This window comes from Vigna unguiculata, chromosome 10, assembly GCF_004118075.2.
Source record: "Vigna unguiculata cultivar IT97K-499-35 chromosome 10, ASM411807v1, whole genome shotgun sequence".
In the NCBI taxonomy this organism is placed as follows: Eukaryota; Viridiplantae; Streptophyta; class Magnoliopsida; order Fabales; family Fabaceae; genus Vigna; species Vigna unguiculata.
This window is the reverse complement of record NC_040288.1, coordinates 27,347,554-27,356,430: the sequence shown is the minus strand read 5'-3', so window position 1 is coordinate 27,356,430 and position 8,877 is coordinate 27,347,554.

Here is an 8,877-nt window from a genome sequence, read left to right as displayed (position 1 = left end):
TCATTTATCTTCCTTTTCATATCAATCTATTCAGAAAATACAAACTATGCATCTTGGTTGACATGCAATATCACTTTCGATGACTAGAAAGAGAATGCATAATACCATCTGTTTGCTTAATCATAAATAAAATTATGTTTAATCCTCATAGTCTTGTTTGCTTAATCATGTTAAAATAAAAACTGAATATAATGTTTTGTTTCAGGTTGGTTCATCGAACAACATTAACTCAAACATTTGATGCTTACATTTCCTCAAGTTTAACATTGAGTTAAATCTTCAATCATCGTTCTTTCTTCAATCATTGTTCAAGTTCATCCACTACATGGTTTTGGCTACCATTTATGGTTTGGGCAACCTTTAATTGGGAAGGGTGGGCTTGTTAGTTTCATAAGCTAGTTGTTCTATTAGCTTGGTTAATTATTTTGTTAGTTCAAGCTTATATTAATGTTGTTACTCCTTTGTAGCTTGATATTGGTCGGCTACTTGGCCACTTTGAGTCAGATGCTTGATTTGACGTTAGTTGCTAGGCTTTTTTTGTATAAGTGTTCATTTATAAAAGTTTGTTAACTATCTTTAATTTTTATTGTATAAGTGTTTACTGTCTTTAAAAAAAAAAACACTTGTCTAGCTAATGTATGCATATTTCTTTGAATCACATTTGGTTAGGTTTTTATTGATCGTTATAGTTGTTATCGATGTTTTCTAAGAGATAACACTAAAATACGAAGGAATAAACGAAAAATTAAATAAATTATAAAAAAAATAATCGAACCAATACACAACGCTTGTTTGAGAAAACGTTATTTATTGATGAACAATACATAAAGAGCGCTTGTGTTTCCAAGTGCTATCTATAAGAGCACTAATAGGCAACACTTTTTGTAGAAAGTGTTGTCTTTTTGAAAATCAATAGACAACACGTTTTTCGCCAAGTTCTGTCTATAAGGTATCATTAGATAGCGCTTTTTTACAAACGCTATCTATTAATAGATACCGCTCCAATAGATAATGCCTAAAAAGCGCTATCTATTAGCAAAAAAAGCACTGTCTATTGAGCATTTTGGTGTAGTGAAACCTTAGTTTATTTTCCTTTTTGACTTCACACACCTTATCCTTTTCAAACTTGAGTTTTGGCAGTCTTTCAACCAACTGTTTTCTATTTAGCCGATTTAAATGTTCCATGTGAATATAACAAAGCCTTCTATGCCATAACCATGTATCACCTTCTTTTGTAAGAAAACAAAGTATGATATATGATGCATGATACATATCAAGCAAGTATATATTGCTAAATTGTTTCTTATTAATACAATGTTGTCAAATGCATAAAAAATGAGACAATGACTAGGTTTAAACACTACTTTGTATCCCTTATCATAAAGTTGGCTTATACTTATCAGATTATGCTTTAATCCTTCAACTAAGAGTACATCTTTGATGTTGAATGAGGATTCATTGATTATTGCTCCCGTTCTAAGGATTTTTCCTTTGTTGTTATCTCCATAAGTTACGAATCCTTCAGTCTTTGAGTTCAACTTTGCAAACTTTGATTGATCACTAGTCATCTGCCTTGATCATCTACTATCTAGGTACCACAAATCTTTCTTTTCACTCTTTATGACCTGTAAAACATATTTACATTACATGGTACCCTTAATAGGTTGGGTCCAACATGGGTAATCCTTCCTTGGTCCTTTTGAGATCCATTTCAAATATCCCTTAGAAACATCATATTTTCTTGCATTGCAGTTTTTAGAAACATGACCTTTTTCTGAAACAATAATTGTAAGATATGAAAGATATATCACTTGATTTGCTAGTGGAAAAGAAATTAGTAAACTTCTTGACTTTCTTTTCACTAAAGGAATTGTAGCCAATACCAGCCTTTCCAAAATAACAATTTTGAGAGCCAAGAACAAGTTCTAAACTTGTTTTTCCTCTTGTGAATCTTGCACAAGTTTTTAAAAGGTTTTTGACTTTGTTTTCCAAAATTGTGCAATTTTCACAAGGTTTTGAAATCAACTTATTTTTATAACAATAGGTTAAATTTTTGTAAATTAGATCAAGTTTTTTAAATCCTCTTTTAAATCGGTTCATTCTGTTTCTAGTTGATTAACTTTGTTTTCTAGCCAATTGTTCAAACCTTTTAGCCGATTATTTATGGCAACAATTTTGTTTGCTTCATTATGCAATTCCTAAAAAACATGCAGTAATTGACTATAATCATTCTTATCTTTTAAGGATAGAGAACTCTTTTGTCTTGATGATGATGACCATAGCCAACCATGAGATACAAGTTTGCCTCCTCACTTTCTTCTTGTGATGAGCTACTTATTGAATCATCATTATCTTCCAAGCAATGTAGGCACATCTCTCCTTGGGCTTGCTTTCGTTTTTCATGTATCTTTTGTTTGGTTAATGTTTGGACATTCAATCTTTATATTGCCTTGCTTACCACAATTGTAATAAGTAAAATTAGGAGTACTATTTGAATCATTATGTTTAGAATTGTATCTCTTTTGCTTACCTTTGTTACCTCTTCTCTTGAGATACTTTACAAACTTCTTGGCAAGTAGATACATATTCTCATTCTCACTAGCTTTAGCCACATCCTTATCATTTTTCTTGGTACTTGAGGTCGAGCTCTCTATGGCCAAGCTTTGTATAGTCGAGCTATATGTGGTTGAGCTTTGTGTGGCAAAGCTCTTTGTGGCCGAACTCTGTATGGTTGATCTTTCTATGGTCGAACATTGTACGAATGAGCTTTGTATGGTTGAATTTTGTGTGGCAAAGCTCTGTGTGGCTAAGCTCTGTATGGCTAAGCTTTGTCACTGAGCTCTATGGTCCAAACAGTAAAAAAATAAGAAGATAAGACAAGTATCTTATCTCTTTATATGAAGAGAAAAGAAAGTAATTAATGCTTGCACAGTTAAAATATGTGCCAATCTATCTATCTATATATATTTCTTTGTGTGTGTGTGTGTGTGTGTATATATATATATATATATATATATATAATGTGGAGGTAAATTTCTTTAACAAAAATGGAAAAGAGAAGAAGGAGGAGAGAGAAACGAAGAAAGATAAGAGAGAGAAGAGAAGAAGAAGAAGGGGAGAGAAACAAAGAAAGATAAGAAAGAGAAGAGACGAAGAAGGAGAGAGAAAAGAAGAAAAAAGAGAAGGAAAGGAAGAGAGAGGAAGAGAATGTGAAAGAGAAAGAAAAAGAAAAAGTGAAAGTATATTTCCTACAATCACTCACGTAAGGAAATGAGAAATATATCATTTTATCTATTACTATTATTTATTTTATAACTATATTTCCTCAGTGATGTGTCCCTAACCTCACTTTATTTATTTATTTATATTTATCTACAATTACACATCGATGGTATTTATTTATTTATATTTGTCTCAAGTTCTAATGTGACCCTATTTGTTTATTTATTCAATTATATTGTTTGGTTTCAAATATTTATCATTTTATTTGCTTATGACAAATAAATGTAATGATAATAACTAGGGTGAAACGATAAAATTTATGATAAATAAATATTTGATGATTGTAGTTGGAGGCATGACCTTGGAGATTTAAATGAAAAAATATTATTTGTGATGAGATGTTCTTGGATTATTATATTAACTACGGTGAAACTCATTTATTCTGGTTAGCCACTACAAAATTAATTCAAATATTTATAAAGTATATGATAAAGTTTGAAATATTATGAATGTATATGATACTTGTTTCACTTCTCTATTTTATTGTTGATGTATGAAAAAAAACGAAAATCTCATCAAATATAGATGGAATCTCCAAATGTACCAAATCTTTTCACAACAAATATTTTATATCCTTCCAAACACTAGTTGGCACACAATGTTAATAGTTTTGTAACTTTTCAAGGAATAGTTCTCTTTACTCTCAATTTTGTGTCACCACTAAACTCCTAATTTAGAAGAACAAATTGGTGTTACCTTTTATATATCTCCTACGACATTGTATAAAAGAATGGACATCACATACTTTGAGTTATTATATAATACTAGAGAGAATTAAATTATTTATTAAACAATAGTAAAAACATATATTAGAAAAAAATTGTGAGACGTGGATGAAAAGAAAAGGAATGAATACAATAAAAGAAAAAACTGTAAAGGTAAAAGCAAGAAAAATTGTTTTCTATACTATTTATGTTTAATTTTTAATGAGTGAGTTATACTTTCTCAATTCCATCTTTACTTTTAGGTAAAGTTGTACATATTTATTAATGGGTTAACTATGTTTTAGGTCCTCAAACTATTGAGCATTTTTGGTTTTGGTCCCTCCTTCAAACTTTAATCTATTTTGGTCCCCCATCTTCTGAAACTCATGGAATTGGTCCCCATTTTAGGACGCCGTTAGTTTTTTTTAGCTGGCAGATGGAGTTCCACGTCACACATTATTTTTAAGGGACAATTCAATTACAGTGCAAATGTGGAAAACAAAAATTAAGCTGAAGTGAGAAGCTGTGGTTATGTTAATTAGAAAGTGCAGAAAAGGAATTCGAAGAGACCTTTCGCTAGCTTGCCTTGGATGATAGTGGGAGTGCGACTATTATTTTTGAAGAGGAGCTTGATAATGGGACTGCAAATTGGAATAAGGTTCTGATTTTGAAAGAAAAATTGGGGGTTTTGGTTTCCAGGTCGAACATAAATTGGGAGGTTCGTGTCGCGAAGTTCTTCGACGAAGGTAAGTGGTTTTTTTTGGTTTCATTATTGTTTTTCTCTATTTAGTTCCATTAGGTTAGCATCGAAGTAATTTTTGTGTTGTTTTCCAATGTAGGGTTCGAAATGGGTTTTGATCTCGTTTTGTATCATATGAGAAGGTTTGAAAAAAAAGAGGGGAGTGAAGTATGTTGGTGGAGAAATACATGTTGTTAAATGCATTGATCCTAATCGTTGGTCGTATTTCAAAGCATTGGGGATAGTCAAAGAGTTCAAGTATTGTGGTGAAGTTAGACTTTGGTGGAAGGGTTCATCTGAAAGCCTTTACAACAATCTAAGGCTACTGAGTGATGATAGGGAAGCATTGAACCTAGCTAAGTATGCAGAGGATAATAAAGAAGAAGTTGAAGTTTACATGGAGCATATTCCTAGTATGCCATAAATAATTAAGTGTATTGAAGGAGTGGGCAAAGAGGCGAGACAATAACAGGTTCTACAACAAAAGGTTTTGGAGGAAGTGGTTGTCGACCAAGTGGTTGCTGATGAAGTGGTAATGGGGGGAGAAGAGGTTAGGGAAGAAGAGGTTCGAGAAGAAAATGGTAGGGAAGAAGGGGTTCGAGATAGACTTGATGAGAGTGAAGAAGAAAGGGTTGTTGATGATGATGATGATAATGGGTTTGGCATGGATAATGACAGTGTTGCACATGATGTGCCACGTAGAAATTTTCAGCAGGTATTGGAGAGGTTGAAAAGATTGAAAGCAAAGTCCAATTCGGTTAGGAAAAAGAAAGATGTTGGTGAAGGGTCATTTGTGACTAATGACTACGTTGGACAATATGAAATCAATGAAGAATATGATAGTGAGCAAATGTGCTCTGATGTTGATACTGATGAAGGTGTTAATGATAAAGTGCCAAAATTTGTGAAGTATAATGCTGAAGATATAAACAAGAGCTTCAAATTCATATTAGGGATGGAATTCTATTCTCTGAAGGATTTCGAGCATGCCCTTATGGAGCATAGTGTATTGAATGGGAAGGAAATCAAATTTGTCAAAGAATGGTGACAAAAGAGTAAGGGTTGTTTGTAAAAAGAAATGTGGCTTTAATAATGGTGAGCAAGGTTGGTGATAGCCAAACCTTTAGAGTGAAGACACTTGTTGGTAGTCATAGATGTGGGAGGGTTATGTTCAACAAGAATGCAAATAGAGATTGGATTGCACAGGTTTTGTTGGACAAATTTTTAGATATTGGGAACATGACCGTAAACCAAATAATTGATGAAGTTAGAGAATTACAGTGTTGGGGTAACACAACTCCACTGGACAACCCACATGATTTGATTAATTGTAACTTTGTAGTTGGTTTGTTGGTTTAAGTGAAAACGTTATCTTTTTTGTCACCCACTAATGGAACACTATAGTGGTGGGTAGGCTTGTGGTGGACCACCTTTTGTTGTAGGCACCACTTTTGATGCAGGGACCACATTTTGATCATGGACCACTACTAAAATATTGCAAACATTATGCTTTTTGTAATGACTTATCATTTGTTTAATTCATATGGTTGCAAGGTCCACTTTATATAATTACTTGATCTTAATCATCTGTTTGTTTGATTCAAACTGTCAACAATTTTAAATTATTAAAGAATTAACTCATTTATGTCTTAGCCAGATTTATAGCAATCTTCACATAAGCCAGATTTAAAACAAACCAATATGTCATTAAAGCTACGAAAGGGAAAAAAATATGGCCTGCGCGTAGTTACCAATATAGCCAAAAGATTGATGATAATAGCACAAGGGAAAAAAATCAAACTATGTAGCAGTAATACCAATTCAATAGCAATGCAAATTCTCATTTCATTCAGTAATAGCAAATTCCCACAAATACATTACATATCCAAAACAACCCGTAACACTTAAAAACCATCACTACCACAACTCACAACTACAAGCCTAATTACAATTCACCTTCAACAAGAACATAACCACAAATGCAACTGTAAACGCCCACGACATAAGAAATAAAAATTGCAAGAATTTCCCTAATCTTCTCTCTTGTTGCAATTTCCTCTTCAACTTCTCATTTTTCTTTGTCAATTCCAGGATAAATTTCTCGCTATTAAAGCAAACTTCATCTTCTTCTACTATTTTTCCATTGTTAGCTTCAATTTCATATTCTTTACCTTGAAATTCAGATTCCCCTTCATTAACCCACTCAAAACAGTTAAAGTGTGAATTGGACTACAAAAGAACAAAATTAAACCATTACCGTAGATCAAACTGAAGCAAAAGTAATGGAATTTGTTATACTTACAGCTGAATTTCTACATCTCCAAAATAATCTTCCATTGTTCTTCACAATTGTTGCCTTTAGGAGCAACAATCTTTCCCCACACCCACATACTTTTGATCTTATTTTCGAAGACGAGGCACAACTCTACGACATTTTCGAACCAATCTTCCTCTGCGTAAAATTGAAACATTTGCTACCACTCTTCATCACTAACTCAAGACTAATGTTGTTGCCTCAGTTTCCCCAACACGAACCAATATTCCTCTTCAGTGACACTCCTTAGCACCTTAGCACCGTTCCGATCCTTAAATCATAATTTTAGGGTTCATATCCTATTTGAAGCTTCTGAGTAAAATAAGGTAATTAACTTTCGTTTTGCCACGTTTCATTGTAGCTTAATTGACCCTTAAAATAACGGGTGACATGGAACTGCGTTTACCAGCTTCAAAAAAAAAAAAAACTAACGGCATCCTAAAATGGGGACCAATTCCATGAGTTTTAGAAGATGGGGGACCAAAATAGATTAAAGTTTGAAGGAGAGACCAAAACCAAAAATGCTCTTTGAGGACCTAAAACATAATTAACCCTTTATTAATTTATTATTGAAAAGAATAAAAGGGAAAGAAAGAATATTAAATTATAACACATGCCATGAAGAATATAAATACACCTCATTATTATTAATTAACCTAAACTGTTAAATTGAAATTCAATAAAACGAAGGTTAAAATTATCTTTTAAGTCTCTATTCTTTTATTTTTTGTATTTAATTTGGTCTTTGGTTCAATTTTTTTTATGGACAATTGTTAGTTGTTAGTTTTTGTTAAAGAGAGTGTTATGATTTAATTAAATTACATTTTATGTTAAATTGATTTAATTTAACCTTTATGTTATATTTGTATAAAGAACATTAATGTCATATTTGTACATATCAATGTTAGTTTAAATGATTTTCTTTTTTCTTGTTTTGTTTTTGTTTTATTTTTTCTATATCGTTTTTAAGTTATTTTTTCACATGTCAATCTTGCATTTTGTCACTTGACAATGTCAGTGTCTTGTCACTTGACAATGTTAGTATTATGTGACATGAAATTGATACTAACACGTGATATTAACATTGTCAAGTGACATGACATGAATTTGACAAGTAAAACAAAAAAAAATAACAAAAAAATACTACGAACTGATACATGGTACGTACAAGCACAAAATTATTATCGTTTATAAATATCTAATAGAAAAACTTAAATTAAATTGATTTATCACAAAAATGGAATGTAATTGAAAAAAAAAGTAAAAACAAAAAAGATCACATCGAATAACAACTACAAAGTAAGGTTAAAAATAAATTAAAAATATCATATCATGAATTCACTTTTATTAAAAATATATCATTGCACTTATCTTATACTAAACTCGTCCTACTCCTTTATCCAATATCATGCCTTTTTTATTCAATAAATATCAGGTATATATATTAATTTAATAGAATTTATGATTAATAAATTCAACATTTATGACCTATGATGCATAAATATGATACATCTATCGGATACAACACATATCCAATATGTCGATATATTATTTTAACAAATAATATGATATGATATGTGATAGATACGTGATATAAAAATATAATTTTAGAAAAATTCTTACAAACATAATACATAATAAATATATTATTGTAATTGTTAATGTGTGAATCCAAATTTTCTAATTAGAGACCAATTATTTTGGTAGCCAAAACAAGGTAGCTAATGTTAGTGACAAATTTAAAAACCAATTCATAATTGAAACTATTTTAATTATCAATTTAGAGACCAATTATTATTTTTTGGAACTATTTTAGTTGTCAATTGGTCACTATATAG